At 47.0% G+C, this 17,257-nt stretch overlaps 1 long non-coding RNA gene across 1 annotated transcript; it reads right to left on the reverse strand.

Moving 5' to 3' along the window:
* Positions 1–2,054: 2,054 nt before the first annotated feature.
* Positions 2,055–9,326, reverse strand: LOC142255112 (uncharacterized). The gene is made up of 3 exons (XR_012727350.1): positions 9,243–9,326; positions 3,562–3,914; positions 2,055–2,134 (listed from the first exon to the last, which is right to left on the reverse strand). It is a non-coding gene; the product is annotated as an uncharacterized LOC142255112 (long non-coding RNA).
* Positions 9,327–17,257: the final 7,931 nt, after the last annotated feature.

Here is a 17,257-nt window from a genome sequence, read left to right on the forward strand (position 1 = left end):
TCTTTCGTACATTATTGAGGGAGTGTGCCCTGTAGCATAAGAGTCATAAATGTAACATCGCTCATTGTCTGACTTATGTAGAGCAAATAAAAGTTCTGCAAAATCTGGAAGCTTCTAGGCAGAATTTATCACTAAGCAGTGAATCCTCTCATAATAAAGGCATTTATAACAAAGGATATGCTGGAAAGTTGTCCTCGCAATATTGACACTTTTATCTAGATATACTGTATATTATATCTTTTTATTTCATGTCTTTCAAAAGGCTATCATCATAAATACAAAGTCATTTCATCTGTTTAATCCTAAACTTCTATGTCAGTGGAAGTGAAAGGATGGTACGCTTTATGAATGCACAGTTAGACTTTTAATATCAACTGATAATTAGGAAACATTTTAACAATTTAAAACTCCTCCCTATAACCAAGCTGTGTCCATTCTCCTTTATAACTGGATTCTTTCTGCCCAGACATGTAGGTTTTTAACCCTGATAGAAGCATTTTAAGTTAGGTTCCCGGTATATAGAGATATACCTTGCCATGGTGACCGGGCTTACATGCATTGGCCAATACATAAACTAAATATCTACCTTTTTTTCAAATATTCCTATAGCAGTAATGCAATACCATAGTTCCCTTATTTATTGCTAGCATTTTAACATGCAGCTGTATGTGTTTTGTAGATATAATGTGCACAAAGGAACATATGATTTGTAGAGTGGGCAGTTTTGATATATATGCAGTCTCCAATGTCTGAACTGAGCAAATGTTTGGGGAGAGAGAATTGCTCCTGGGGGTGTCCCACAAGAGGTAAATCACCAAAGAGTCTTCTCCATGTTGGAACCCTCTGTTGATATAGAGGAGGTGGCACTCTGACATCTATGTAAGTGTGGCACCCCTGAGGCTTCAGTCACCACAGGGTACAGTATCTCATTTAAGATGTAGTACTCATCCCGGGGAAGGAGAGGTTAATCGCTGTTGTTTCTCACATTCAGAAACCCCAAACAGTTAGGGGCCTGGGGCAAACAGGGGGGTGGCCATCATGGAACATGGGACTTTCATTGGGACAACCACCTGGGAGGCAGGCACCACTTGGGGAAAAGGGAAGGCGCATTTCTACACATAGTCAGTTAGCCCCGGGCACAGTTTGGGGTGAGGCACACATGAGGACCTTGGTCCAATCTTCTATTACCTCACACTTCTGGGAGCGCCATAGGATCCGTGGATTGGAACTTACAGCTCAGCCTGGGTTCTCCACAGTTACATGGGATTCCCGGGTCTGCGGTGAGTGCAGGAATCACCTGCAGCCCATTCCATATTCCACATACACCGGGATTGGAAGGACCCTGACCAGAAAAGACTCACAGAGGGAACACTGGCGGTGAACTCGAATTGCTCAGGATCGGCTGGGGCCCATCACGGTGGTGACTGGCATCTTCCGGGTAAAACCAGGACTGTGAGTAAACAGACCTGGAACCCGCTGTTAGGTTGACCTAACGGTCCCAACTGTTGCCAGCGATGTCCAAATGCGGAGGGAGTCCCGGTAACCCCCCCCGCTCTTTCCCAGTCTCAATGAAAACAGGCAGACGCTGTTATACACATAAGCACTAGAGATGTGCGGCTCCCAAATAGAACTATATTGATTTGTTTAGATACACAGGGTTATACAAAACTAATTAGGGCGTAACTATGTAACATACATATTCATTAGTCTACATTCATTATGGGTGTGGAATACATGTTTCCAGCAAGAGAAATTAACATGATGACTTTTATTCTAAAAGCAAAAAAAAATGTTTGTGTCAGCATTGTTCTTCACTTTCTTTAAGCCAAAACAATGAGTCCTTGAAAATGTCTCAAGAGTCTGTTAGGTAAACAATTCTTGGTTGTTTTCTTTGCAAGGAGAATGAGAGTCCATGACTTTTCTAACTAGTAAAAAGTTAACTCTTTCCTCACAATCCCCCCTTTTGGCGTGAGTGATGGATGGGGGCCCATCGAGAAGCGGTGTAGAGCAGGCTAGCCACCAGATACTTTCCGAGCCGCGGGTTGCTCGGGGGAGTGTCGTCCACATCCATTCTCCAGAAAACTGCCTGCATGCCTCCCGACAGGTGTCGCATCATGATACGCCAAGGTGATTTCTAGAGGAAAGAGTAGAGAAGAAAAAAAACATATTAGTGATTTCATAGAGGTGCTGAATAATCATTGTATTTGCATTTCTTCAAGCAGCGGGAAAACAAAGCCATTAGCAATCTAAACACTACATAGGCAACTAATAAACAGAGTAACACTTGGAATACCGATTGCAGTATCCCCATGAACCAGCCTCTTAGTCCCTTAAACCAGTTTGCAGGATTGAACATGGAAAAGGTATTGCTACATCAAGCATCCGAGCTTCTGAGTACCTCCTCATCATGTTTTTTCCTCAGCTTTTGTATCTCAGGTAAACTGGCTTGGGCTTTTAAGGTTCCTTTTGGATCTATGTAGTGACAACATCTGGGGCCTACTATTTGGCACATCCCCCCCTTGGGCCGCAGTGAGGTAATCCAGTACCAAAGTATGTTAGTTGTTTACAATGATTAATTGTCTCTGTATGGCAATGGTACTATTTACTGCTTGGAGAACCTCAAAAATTTGATCATCAAGATAGTCGGTGCTGTCAACCAACTTATCATACATCTGCATTATCATGGGATAGAGAAAAAGGGAACTGAAAAATTTGTTGACATGGGTCATTTGAACCACATGGGGTCGGCCACTAGGCCTGTCTTTGTTATCTGCCGCTCTCTTTACCACTAGGTGGAGAGGCATTTTTCATGCCAGTGGTATTGATAATGAAGGTGGCAGGAGTCAAGCGGGCTAGGATGCAGGTGCCATTTACTCCTACTGGTAGCCATTTGTAGGCATTGTAACCACAAACCCAGTAGGTCTGCGGCGGGAGATCCCAGATGGCAGAATGTTGTAGTATGAGTCTATGTACTATATCTATAAAGGCCGATATGTTTCTGAGCATACAACATCCAAGAAGTTGGCCTAAGGGACTACAATAGCCTGCGGACTGTTCACCACAGGTTTCTCGGCCAGGCACATACGGGTCAGAATCATTGCACCATAAATTTCCGGGTTGGGAGTAACAAGTATCATTTGTGCCTTCTGGAAACAATGAATTGTGTGTCCACCCATGGTCATGCAGATGTCTTTCTAACAGCAAGGGTTTAAATGCATCAGTACTGTCAGAGGTTCGCCCAAAACTTATTTTGATTCCTTCTGTTGGAATCTTGCCCATAGTAGGTGTTTTTGTGTAATTATGGGGTATCCAGCTGCTTCCTTCAAAGGCTAAGAATTGCTGGGTTTCGGGAAGGCCGGTAGTAAGGTTGCCTTGCCACCAGGGAAAATCTACCCATCCTACAATTGGTATGGGCACACTAGTGCTCCAGAGTTTTTGATACTTGGTGTCATTGACTGATAGGCTATTGTAACAGCCTCCCCATTGGAACACTTCGTTTATTGGGACTGGTATGGCTAAGTAAGGCATAGAAGAGGCTGTCACAGGTGCATGTGTACATACCCAGCAGTCTGAGATCCCACGTTTTTCAGCTAACACTTCATGGTGGGTCTCAAATGAATTCTGCCGTGGTGTAGAAGGCCCCAGAAAGGAAGTACACATAGAAATACTTATCAGCAGTATTAGGTCTTTTTGCAGTGGCTGGCATGGACCCATGTCGATCTCCCCTCAAGTTTGACAGAGGTTGGAGTGGTCAGCTGGACAGTCAAAGGCCCTTCAAATCATGGCTCAAAGGTCTTTCTCACGTGCTTCTTTAGGTAGACCCGGTCACCAGGCTTTAGAGAGTGGGTTCCTGGAACTGCATCAGGATCAGGTAGAGAAGAATAGACCCTTTGGTGGGTCTCAGTTAGCCTCTTCTGCAGGGAAATAACATAAGACGTTAGGCTATCACATTGCAGGTGTAACTCCTGCGGGAAGTAGCATCCTAATCCGGGTGCACTACCAAAGAGTATTTCAAAGGGTGAGATCCTGTGCTTTCCCTGCGGGGTGGTCCTTACAGAGTAAAGAGCTATGGGGAGACATTCTGTCCATGGTCTACCAGTCTCTTCCACTGCCTTGGCTAGTTTGAGCTTTAGAGTTCCATTTAACCTTTCCACTTTCCCTGATTACTGTGGGAGGTAAGGTGTGTGTAAGGCTGACTGAATGCCTAACAGGGCACAAGTGTTCTGGAAAACTTGTCCCGTGAAATGGGTACCTCGGTCTAACTCTATGACTTCAGGGAGTCCAAACCGGGGTACCAGTTCACAGGCCAATTTTTTTGCTGTGATTTTGGCCGTGGCTGAGCTGACAGGGTAGGCCTCTGGCCATCCTGAAAAGAGGTCTAGACAGACAAGTACAAACTCGTAGATGCCATGTTTTGGCAACTGGTTAAAGTCTATTTGTACTCTTTGGAATGGGGCAAACGTCTTTGGCATGTGTCTTTGCGGGGTTTTAATTAGCTGGCTTGGATTATGCTGTTGACAGATATGACAAGTTTTTATTCTCTGGGAGGCATATTGTCTGAAGCCGGGGGCTACCCAATGAGTTTGCATCTGGTTCATGATTGAGTTTGTGCTACCGTGCTTAGGGTAGTGGACTATTTGGAAAATGGCAGGGAACCAACTGCGTGGCAGGACGGAAAGTCCGTTTAGGCGCCAAATCCCCTCCACCTTTTCTGCCCCTTTGGCCTGCCATCCAGCCTTTTCTTCCTCAGAGGCATTTTCCTGTGTCTCAGAGAGGTTCTGCATTTCTTCCTCCATCGTTGACACTGTTTCCGTCTCCTTCAAAAGAAGTAGGGCTGCTTGTTTTGCTGTTTGGTCGGCCAAGCGATTTCCCCTTGCCTCGGGTGTTTGAGCCTTGGTGTAGGCAGCAACTTTTATGATAGCTAGCTGTTTTGGTATCAAGGCTACTTCTATTAGTTTCTTCACTGAGGCTCCATGCCTGATGGGATTTCCTGTTGCTGTGAGGAATCCTCTAGTCTGCCAGATAGTGTCAAAATCATGCACAATGCCGTGTGCATAGGCTGAGTCCGTGTAGATATTCGCTGTTTGTTCTTCCAGAAACTCAATGACCCAGATGAGGGCGTGAAGTTCTGCTTCTTGGGCAGATATGCGCGGAGGTAGCAGTTGTTTGGCTAAGACTGCATGTAAAGTCACTACCGCAAATCCGGTGTGGAATTTGCCTGCTTCATCAGCATATCTGCTACCATCTACAAAAAGTTCAAAGTCTGGATTTGTAAGCGGTGTTGCCTGAATATTGTGCAGGGGCTTTGCCTCATGTTCAATGAGTTCTTGACAATCATGGTCAAATGGTGCGCTGGTACGTTTGTCACTCTCTTCTTCTGTCTCCCCTTCTAAACTTGTGAAGATCAGCAGATCAGCGAGGTTTAGACTTATAACTCGAGCAAATGAGATGTTTGGGGGTTGCAACAGCGTGCACTGAAGTCTGACTTGTCTTGCCATGGAGAGATGTTTCAACTGCACTTGATTGAGAACAGCATAGATGTCATGGCTGGTAAAGATGGTGGTCGGGAAATCGAGTGAGATTTCAGATGCTTTTTGCAGTATGTTTGAAACTGCTGTAACAGCAAGGACACAGGTTTGTGCTGCTTTGGTGATGTTGTCGAGTTGAGAGGAGTAGTACCCGATTATGTGATGTTTGTCTGTCTTCTGGGTGAGTACTCCTACAGCAAATCCTTGAAGCTCTGCTACGAACAGATAGAAGGTGAGATCATAGTTCGGTAGTGCAACAGCAGGTGCATCAATCACTAGTTCTTTGAGCTGTTGAAATTTTTGTCAAGCTTCTTCTGTAAGGCAGAAAGGAACATTCTTCGTGCAATCATACAGCGGTTGTATGAGTAGCGATGCATTGGGAATCCATTGTCTGCAGAATGATATTAGCCCTAAAAAATCTCTGAGCTGTTTGAGATTCCTAGGAATGCTTGCTTTTCTGATCACTTCTTGTCTGTCCGGGCTGAGGTGTTTTTGTCCCGCAGAGAGACAGTGACCCAAGAAGGTGACCCTCGTTTTGCAGAATTGTAGTATATCTTTGCTTGCTTTGCAGCCTACTTCTGCTAATAATATGAGAAGACTTATTGAAGCCGTTTTACATTCTTCTTCACTAGGGCAGCACAGTAGTAAATCATCCACGTACTGGAGGAGGACACCGTTCAGGAGGCTTCCAGCCTTGAAGGACACTACTCATAGCCTGAGTATATAGCATAGGGGAATGCTGCATTCCTTGAGGCAGCCTTGTCCACGTATATTGATTTTGCTTGTGCGTGAATGCAAAGAGGTCTTGACATGCTGGGTCCAGTGGTACTGAGAAAAAAGCATTAGCAAGGTCTATGACCGTATAATGGGTAGATGTAGCCGGTACTTGTGTAAGCAGTGTATATGGATTAGAAACAACAGGAGTTTCTGCAGTATTGAGTTCACTGACCTCAAATCGTGTACCATCCGGTACGTGACTGGGTCACCTTAATTTACTTTTTTCTGCTTGACAGAAAACAGCAAAGTGTTGTACGGAGACTTAGTAGTTCTGAGAGCTCCCGACTTCAACAGTTCTTTTATCTGTTGATCCAGGGCAGCTTCCTGTTGAGCGTTGAGAAGATATTGTCTCAGCTGCGGTGGTGTAATTCCAGGCTTGACTGAAACTTTTACGGGGGCCACAGGTAGTGTGCCGAGGTCAGTTTTTGATGTGGATCAGAGTTTTGCAGGAACTTGTAGAAGTACTGGATTCGTGTTTGCTTCCTGTGTGGCATCAGATTCTGGTTGATCTTCGATCATTTGAAGAGTGCACAGGACTTCTTCAGGAATATCCTCCGGAATTTGCAGGATAGCAGATCCATCTTCATTGTAGACAATCTGAACTTGTAATCTTGATAGTACATCTGCTCCCACTAGGGCATCTCCACCCAGGGGGGACACTAAGAATTTGGACATGAACATGTGTGGTCCCAGTTTCACCTACAGTGGATGTGCTATTGGTATTATCTGGGCTTGTCCATTAAAACCAGACACTACAGTAGCTTCAGATGAGATGGATCCTTCAGGCACCAGGTTCCTGGGGAGTACGGAGCGTGAGGCTCCTGAGTCCACCAGAGCCCTGATTTCCTTGTTGCCTATTTGAAGTGGGACGTGTATAAATGGACCTCTGGCATCCCTGTCCCGTGCGGCTGCAAGTCAGGCAGTCTTCTCCTCCTGACTCTCGAGCTGGTTTTGAGTGTCCCTCTTCTTTCTACAGTCTCTGATCACATGTCCTCTGATCCCACAATAGTAGCAGGTCGGTGCCTTCTTTCTTGTGCCTTCTGGCTGACCGTCCACTGCTGCTATGACAACTTTCTTGTTGGTCCTTTTATCCTTTGCATCGGTTTCTAAGCCACTTGCTTTGTTGACTATAAGATCTATGTCTTCCATGTTTCTCCATTCGAGGCAGCATGCTTTCAGTCTATCTGCCAGAGGTGCATGTATCCCATCCATGAAGGATCTTACCATGAGGCGACGTATTGCGCCTTCTTGTAAGTCCAGCCCTTCATCTGCGAATGACTGCATTAATCTGTAGTAAAATGAGCTGACATTCTCCACAGGACCTTGATGCCCTGGTCCCATTGTGCCCTTAGTTTGTTGCTCCTGGGCGCAGAAGAGATTGAGTCTTGTCATGAAGTCTTGGCCAAATTCCACATTACGGGTATCAGCTGGAACATGTCCTGTCAGATGGGCAGTGAGTTTGGCATACATCTCAGGGGACATTTTAACTCTACATAAGCCCTCCATGTCCAACCAAGTGCTTCTGTAAGAGACCTGTATTTGGTTCAGGTAGCGTGAAAAACTGACGGGGTTTCTAGCCGGGTCTGGAGAATTTTGCAGGAAAGCCATCTGCTCGGCTGGAGTCCAGGGTACGTAATCTTCATACGTACGAGGAACTGCATCTCTGGGAGCATCTGGGTTTTGTGGATTAACAGGTGGTCTTATTAGGACTCTTCTTTCCACTATGGGATAAAGAGGCACTGGTGCTGTGGCTTGTGCTGTGGGGCTCCACAGGCTAGGCATGTTTCACTCCAGTCCGGATTTTGTTGGCCACAGTTTGTGCAGGTCCATTCCGAGGATCCTGCTATTTTTGGAGTTGTTGCAGGAGTAGTTGACAGGTATGGAGAAGACTGCTGATCCTTATTAGCCTTCTTCCCAGTTTCTTCCCATGTGTCTGATTCTTCATGGTATATCCAGCCTTGATCGTGGGCTGTTTTTGCCATGTCAGAAAGAGTTCTGACCACTTCAGTCCATGATTTATGTGCTATTATGCCTGCTCTAGTAGCTCTTATTTTCTTCCATTTGTTGGGGTCCAATTGATCTTTTCCCTTCAATCCAAATGTCTTGAAAACTTCCTTGGACTGACTGGCTGTTCTTTTGCCATGATAACACGTAATGAGGTGCTGCAGGGTGCATCCAGCTCTGTCTTTTGATATTCCTTGACCCATTTTTTGTCTATCTTCAGCTTTTAGACCCTTGAATGTCCCTTGGACTAGACCTACCTATCCTGGAAGTACTCAGAGACTAACTCCTTATCTGTATTCCTACCTAAGGTGAGGTCTAGAACCACCTATCCTGGAAGTACCAAGAGACTGACTCTTGATTTGTATTCCTACTGAAAGGTGGTGTCCTAACTTTGTTCAGAGGGGGCTGAGTATGTTGAATGGCGCTGGGTTACCCTTCTTGTACCAAAGGTACACTCTATATCCGATGGCAATGGCAAACAGGGCTATCCCACCTGACGCTAAGGCAGTGAATATCACATCCATTAGACAGAGCAGACACACTGTTCCCTTAGCAACACTCACTGACGTGAGGGCCAATGGAGTTGGCTATCTGGTTCGTCCCAAGGTGGTTTTAGCACTGGCACTGGTTCCACTGTACTCGCTCCATAACCCGAAGGTGTCCGGCCTGACCCTGGGCACACAGTTTTAGCCTGGAGGAACCAGATGTTACCAACTCCTCTGATCTTGGACGGACAACAAAGGCAAAGCACAGAGAGCAGACAAACAGACAGGCAAGGACACAGAAAACATCTGCTGGCAAAAGTTCTCTCAGAGTTCAGTAGTGACCTGCCAATTACCCAGTATCTACTCACAGTGTACCTCTTGCGCGTTGAGGAGGGAAGAGAACAGAGATGGGGAGCAGAGCAAAGAGCAGAAAGTGATCAACTCTTACCTGGCCAGGTATTTCTGGTCCCCACGTCTGGTCACCTCCTCCTTAGTTTGGCAAGACGATCCACCGCGTCCAGGGATAAACACGGGTTCCTGCTTTCGGGCGCCAGAAAATGTTAGGTTGACCTAACGGTCACAACTGTTGCCAGCGATGTCCAAATGCGGAGGGAGTCCCGGTAACCCCCCCCAGTCCAATGAAAACAGGCAGATGCTGTTATACACATAAGCACTGGAGATGTGCGGCTCCCAAATAGAACTATATTGATTTGTCTAGATACACAGGGTTATACAAAACTAATTAGGGCGTAACTATCAGTCTACATTCATTATGGGCGTGGATTACATGTTTCCAGCAAGAGAAATTAACATGATGACTTTTATTCTAAAAGAAAAAAAAAAACTGTTTGTGTCAGCATTGTTCTTCACTTTCTTTAAGCCTAAATAATGAGTCCTTGAAAATGTCTGAAGAGTCTGTTAGGTAAACAATTCTTGGTTGTTTCCTTTGCAAGTAGAATGAGAGTCCATGACTTTTCTAACCAGTAAAAAGTTAACTCTTTCCTCACACCACAGAGACTGTGTCCGCCTTTCCTTGCTGGCGCCGGCTCCCACCATTACTAAACCCCTCATCATCCTCCCCGGGGCCCACTCCACCTGTAGGGAGCAGAAACATCTCAGCTGCTACTACCATCCGCTGCAGAGGACAGCGACAGCAGCGGTGGCTAATCTCTGGCCGTGTGCCGCAGGTGGCGTCACAAAATAATCCTCCACCATCATCACCCACCAATCATTTCTTTTATTGTACACCTGAGGGCCACAAAACCGGGCAAAAGGGCCACCCGTGACATCCCCTAGACCCAACATCATCGAGCCCAGCGACGAGTATTTAACCCCTTGCCCCATGGGTGCTAAATAGGTAGAAACAAAGAGCAGATAAAAGGGAGAGTGTTTAGCACCCCACGATATTAGCAAGGCACCTGCGCACTGAGAGGGCTCTTTAGTGATAAAATAGTGCTACAGATAAAAGCAGAAAGAGAGACAGAAAGCTACAAACAGCTAGGAAATGAGTGAAAAGCACTAAATTAAAGGTGCATCAGTTTTCCATCCAGGACAGGGACCTTTATTGGTAGAGAAAAAGAATGCAGCCTCTATGCAAGAGAGATAAAATGCTTCACATAGTCGAATAACTACTAGCACATCAACCAAGCTATACCTAATGTGAACATACTAGTGGAATTTGTTGTTTGCCAGAGGAATGGCCTTGAATGTGAATGAGGGGTGAAGATCAGCCAAAGGACTCTACAGTAGATCCTTGAGCGTCTGCTTACAGTTTGCAAGTTATATCCTGACAAAACTGTAAGCGATACACTCTAGTGATGGGCAGAGCCGACTCTTTTTGGTGATATAGCTTCCTTGGTTCCGCTCACCAAAGAGAGCTGGATCTTTTGGATCCTAAATGGATTCCTATTAAATATACCCCAGTCAAACACATATTTAAGATGATGGCAACATGGGTGAAACCTCACCCACTCATGACCAATGTCCCACCCACTTGCATACAATTAAATTAAGGGGGGGTTTGTGCAGGTGGGCAGGGCTTTGTCAGCCTAAAACTGGAATTTTGCACCGAGTGAGAGCCATTAAGATAATTTAGTGGCCCTCACAGGATTGGTCATAACTGACACATCATTAATACACTCCCCACCTTGTCCTACTCTTGGTCATTACTGTTGCTGTTCTGGCTGAGGGCTAATTAATCATTGTAAAGGTCTACTGTTCCCATGATTCATCTCTGCTCTCAAAGACATTGCCTATTTTACAGATGCCGTACATTCCTTCATTACATGGAGTAAGCTAGTGCAGTAATTCCTCTCAGTTTTCATGCACACAATAAAGATTTGCTACCTAACTTTCTGCCATTCTGCTACTTACTAAATACTACAGCCCTGAATGTGAAACTTGTCTCCTCAAGTTCCTGGTGGGCGAGTTAGGAAGAAGTGAAGATTGAAAAGAAAGAAGGGTCATGTATGATGTCCAGAATTTTAGTTAGTGGAATAGGATCCTTCATATGATAAGTCATGATGCAATTAAAGGAAGGCAAAATATCAGAACCGACTTTCCTTAAAAGTATTGAGGGTGTTTCTACTCTAGGAGGCTGATGTACAGGCGGGGCACATGCTACTCCATCAGGAGCCATTTTATGGACAAAAGTGCATTTGTGAGGAAGGATACATTATAGAGAGAAAGTGGCCAACCCTTTTAATAATTAAAAAGCCATACTCTCCTTTATGTCTAGCAATGATCCATGGTTCTGCACTCTTTTTTATATTGGGTGCAGCTATGTGCCTTAGTAGTAGCATGTGACCATTCTAAGCAATTATTGTCTGCAACACCGATAAGTATAGCAAGTGATCACTGAGCTGATTGCCAATCAAATATTGCATCTAAGGCATGGAGACTGCTTGTAAAATGCATGCAGTTGCAGTGCTGCACCATCACAGTCTGCAGCCTCGCATGTCTTCTGTGCATCTATGTGTCTTTAGCACACAGCTCACAGTTTATAATCTATATAATTTTACCTTATCAAACCTGTGATCACAGGGCATAAGTAGGGAAGAAGACTTCAGGGGATGAATTTTAGGAAAGGGAAGGGGTCTAAGGGGTGCTTCACACACAGCGAGCTCACTGCCGAGATCGCTGCTGAGTCACGCTTTTTGTGACGCAGCAGTGACCTCATTAGCGATCTCGCTGTGTGTGACAATGAGCAGCGATCTGGCCCCTGCTGCGAGATCGCTGCTCGTTACACACAGCCCTGGTTCGTTTTCTTCAAAGGCGCTCTCCCGCTGTGACACACAGATCGCTGTGTGTGACAGCGAGAGAGCGACAAATGAAGCGAGCAGGGAGCAGGAGCCGGCGTCTGACAGCTGAGGTAAGCTGTAACCAAGATAAACATCGGGTAACCAAGGTGGTTACCCGATATTTACCTTAGTTACCAGCCTCTGCAGCTCTCACGCTGCCTGTGCTGCCGGCTCCGGCTCTCTGCACATGTAGCTGCTGTACACATCGGGTTAATTAACCCGATGTGTACAGCAGCTAGGAGAGCAAGGAGCCAGCGCTAAGCAGTGTGCGCGGCTCCCTGCTCTCTGCACATGTAGCTGCATTACACATCGGGTTAATTAACCCGATGTGTACTGTAGCTAGGAGAGCAAGGAGCCAGCGCTCAGTGTGCGCGGCTCCCTGCTCCCTGCACACACAGCTAAGCGGTGTGCGCTGGTAACTAATGTAAACATCGGGTAACCATACCCGATGTTTACCTTAGTTACCAGTCTCCGCAGCTTCCAGACGGCGGCTCCGTGCAAGCGCAGCGTCGCTTGCACGTCGCTGCTGGCTGGGGGCTGTTCACTGGTCGCTGGTGAGATCTGCCTGTTTGACAGCTCACCAGCGACCATGTAGCGATGCAGCAGCGATCCTGACCAGGTCAGATCGCTGGTCGGATCGCTGCTGCATCGCTAAGTGTGAAGGTACCCTAAGGCTCGGCCACCCCTTCCCTTCAATCCACTTGGTCTTTTTGTAAATATAGAATTTTAAATGTATATGGTAGTGTGAATAATATTGTGTCATGTTGCCACCTACTGGCCAGTATTGGAATGACTGCTTCCTGGTTCCCTCAGATTAAGGCTTTAAGTAGACACTCTCTCGAGGATAGAGTTTAGTGGGTAAAATCAGACAGCAGCCATGTTTGGTGAGTAGTAGTGGAGGTCAAGGAAAACAGTAAATCTACATCTGTGGGAGGCGTGGCGAGATTAGTGGTCCGAAGGGAATTCGGCTGGACACCCTGGGTCATTCCCGGGCCCTGGATACATAGGAAGGAAACAGGCGAACGAGCCCGTCGTTCATGTATACCAACCAGATCAGGACTTCATGGAGGCCATCCTCAGTGAAAAATGGATGCCACCCCTGGTGTCCCCTCTAGTTGGGGGAATGAGAATACCGGAACCAGGGAAGCAGAATGCACCTAAAGTAAATTAATCTGTACTGTCCCAACAATGTTCAAGAAAAGTGTCTATAATGATCTTGTTCATCAGATGTTATGTGCTGTTATCAGTCAAAAAACATTTATTAAGAAATTGCACTCTCTGGAGGTGGCCGGGGCATGGACTGACCATTAAGGGCTGTGCAGCAGCCAGGGTACACCTTCACTCACGACTACAACAGCCTCGTGCCACCACGTCAAACTGTCCTGCTGCCGTCCAGATCTTTCAGCAATAGAACGACTTTGGCACATTGTGAATGAAAATTATTGCCAAAGAAAACTTAGAGTGTTGTGCAGCTAGAATCCTACCTACAAGACTGGGACAAGGGTCCTCCTCACTTCCCAGGCATTTACAGACTGTTGTCAAAAGAAGAGGGAAGCTACACAACCCAACTTTTGTGAGATGTGTTACTGCCATCTATTCCTAAATTTTTCAAAATTAAATAGAAAAATATCCAAGTTTCAATTTCTGATCTGTGTTCTATTGTACCGCCCTGTGCTCGGCAGCCGAGCTGCTCGGATCCGGACCTTCAGTGGGTGGCTCGAGGGTCTCCAGACCTGGGGGTCTTTTGGTCACTTCAATCAAGAAGGGGTTTGCGGTTTGGGGACGTAGGTGTACGGCCAGAGCTGTGGTTAAGTTTGTGACTCCACCCATGGGATGTGGTGAAGGTGGACACCACCGCCGCAGTTACGGGGCACCCGGGGTAGATGTTGCGCAGCAAGTTGTTAACCCCTCCGTGGGCAGGGATGGTGGCCCCGGGACCCGTTGGGGGTGCTTGGTGATGCAGGGAGATGGGCGGCCGGAGGGCACTGATGTACTCACGAGTGGTAAACACACAAGTCTCTGGTAAACCAAGGTGATGGTGGTCGGTGCCCGCAGCCAGCTGCAGTCTGGTCCCCCACCCGGTTGGTGGTCTCTGTCTTTCTCCCGCACCTGTTTGTAATGATGGACTACCAGTGCTTGCAACTTCAGGAGTCCACTCCCGGCTTTTGGTTGCCTGAGGAGCCCTTTGCCCGCAAATGCTGGCCTGTGGGATCTCTGAGCCGTGGCGGTGGCTTTCTACCCCCCTCCTTTGGCTATTGCCTTCAGTCGGGACTTTGGGTGGGACAGGACCTCTAGTCCTGGCCGCAATCAGTGAATTAACTATCCCCCAGTAGCTTCTGGAACTAGCTTCAGAGTCTGAGTACCCCCCTTTGTGCTCCGGTTTCTGAGTCGGTTCCCTGGGTCGGTACCGGCAGGCCACTACCCTGTCCCGGTCCACCACGGTTCCATCGAGCCGACTTTCCGGCTCCTGCAGACGGAGATCGCCGTCTGCCCCCTAGCCAGCAGTACCAGGGCTCCTACCCTGGCACCAATTCAGTTTGGGTCTTTCCTCTGCTGGAGCTGCTCACAGCTCCAGCCCACACACCTCTCCACTCAACCTCTAGACTTGAACTCTAGAACACCACAGACTAGACTAAACATTCCCGCCCCAGGCTGTCTGAGACTCCTCGGTGGGCGTCTTCCAACCACCTGGTTCCACCCCCTGGTGTGTCCAACAAGCACTGGTGTGTGTGACTAGGATTTTATGTGTTTGGCTGCTGTCACCTTGTTAGGGAATGGTGTAATGCGGGGGCCCTATCTGTGACTACCTGGCTGGCCTGGGCGTCATACTCCCCCTTGGTTAACCACAGACCGTCCGTGGGCTGTCCGACCACCACCGGTTTATTTTTGCTTTTGAACTGAAAAAGATAAGAACATAGTTACAATTATAATAACTTTTGTACAATCAAGCATATTTGTGGGTTTCTTCCCTTATGGGAGGCAGGTTACTTAAACTTTGCAATTAGAGATGAGCGATGTTCGAGGTTCGCCAATTTCATGTTCGAGTGATTTTGGGGGTGCTCAAGATCGAACTCGAACTCAAGCTTTTTGCTAAAAGCTCGACAGTTCGAGTTAAGTTCGAGAACGGTTCGATCACCAAAAGTAGGGCTTTTTACAGCTACAGTGTGCAGGGAGCCAGCACTGGCAGCCTGCGGTAAGCTGGTAACCAATGTAAATATCGGGTATTCAAGAAAAGCGCTTTGGTTAGTAACCCGATATTTACCCTGGTTACGTGTACAGGGAGCCGACACTTCCCCACTCGGCTCCACCCCCTCCTGCACTCGGCATGTACACACACACACACTCACACTCACCTGTCCCCAGCCATGCAGTCCCCGGCACTGACGTCCTCAGCGCCACATGGTCCCGCTAGGCTCCACCCACTTCGCACTCCTCCACCTGCACACATGGCCTCGCTAGGCTCCACCCACCTTGCACTCCGCACACATGGCCCCGCTCGGCTCCACCCACCTCGCACTCCGCACACATTACCCTGCTCGGCTTACCTGCGGTGATAAAGTCCCGCCCTCCTGACCTCAGTGCTATCACTGTCCTCCATGGCCGCCGCTTGTCACATCTCCTCCTCTCGCTGCCGACCCGAGACTATGACTAGTGGTGATGTCACAGGCTCCCGCGATACTTGGCTGTGAAGGCGGAGGTCATTGAAATCAGTGACAGCTCTGCTATCAGCAGTGCAGGAGATCGTCACCGCAGGTAATGTACCTCGCTCCTGACAGCAGCACTTGTCATGCCCTGCAGTGACCTGGGCTGACCTATTGATGTTAGCTCAGGTCACTGCATTGCTCTCCCAGCCAATGGGGAACATTCTGTTCTTCATTCACTGGGACAGTGACTATGGCATGGATCGTCATGGGAACCCCGTGGATTACAGCAGACCTGGATTTGTTTATCTTTCTAATAAATTGGTGAAAGAGGGAATGTGTTGGGGAGTGTTTTTTCAAATAAAAATGTGTTTGTCGTCTATTTTTTTTTTTATTACTGACTGGGTTGGTTATGTTGGGTATGTGATAGACACCTGACCTCATGAACCTCAGGGCTTGATTCCAGATGACATTACACATCTGGTATTAATCCCATATATTACCCCATTTGCCACCGCACCAGGGCACGGGATGAGCTGGGGCGAAGCACCAGGATTGGCGCATCTAATGGATGCGCCACTTCTGGGGCGGCTGCTGCCTGCTATTTTTAGGCTGGGGAGAGTCCAATAACTATGGACCTCTCTAGTCTGAGAATATCAGACTCCAGCTGTCCGCTTTACCTTGGCTGGTGATCCAATTTTAGGGGGGCCTCTACGTGTTTTTGTTTTTTTTTTAATTATTTATTTAATTTAAAATAACAGCATGGGGTGCCCTCAGTTTTGGATTACCAGTTTTGGATTACCAGCCAAGGTGAAGCTGCAAGCTGGCTATCAAAAATAGGGGGTACCCTACGGCATTTTTTTTTTTTTAAATGTATTTATTTTTTAGCCTAAATACAAGGCTAAGCACCCCTTAGTGCCACATGAAAGGCACCAAAGGGTGCAAAATTACAAAATGCAGGAGAGTGGGACATGATATGTCTTTCTGCCATTATAATGACAGAAAAGACTGATATTATTATTATTATTATTATTTATTATTATAGCACCATTTATTCCATGGCGCTTTACAAGTGAAAGAGGGTATACGTACAACAATCATTAACAGTACAAGACAGACTGCTATAGGAGGAGAGAGGACCCTGCCCGCGAGGGCTCACAGTCTACAGGGAATGGGTGATGGTACAATAGGTGAGGACAGAGCTGGTTGTGCAGTGGTCTACTGGACTGAGGGCTATTGTAGGTTGTAGGCTTGTTGGAAGAGGTGGGTCTTGAGGTTCCTCTTGAAGCGGTGATGATGATGTGAAGTGTACAAGCACAGGAAAATCACAGGAGCGCTCTACGCTGTGAAAAGCAGTAGAAAATGGCACTGGAGTGAACATGTGACCGCCTCATGTAGGTTGAAGCTATGGATCCTGGGTAAATTTATGTATTTTCCCTCCTTCAGTTTTTTTGCAGTACGCAAAAAAAAATGGAATGCACACGGATGACAAACAGATGACATACGGACCGTATACGGAACGG

This window comes from Anomaloglossus baeobatrachus, chromosome 10, assembly GCF_048569485.1.
Source record: "Anomaloglossus baeobatrachus isolate aAnoBae1 chromosome 10, aAnoBae1.hap1, whole genome shotgun sequence".
Lineage (NCBI taxonomy): Eukaryota > Metazoa > Chordata > Amphibia > Anura > Aromobatidae > Anomaloglossus > Anomaloglossus baeobatrachus.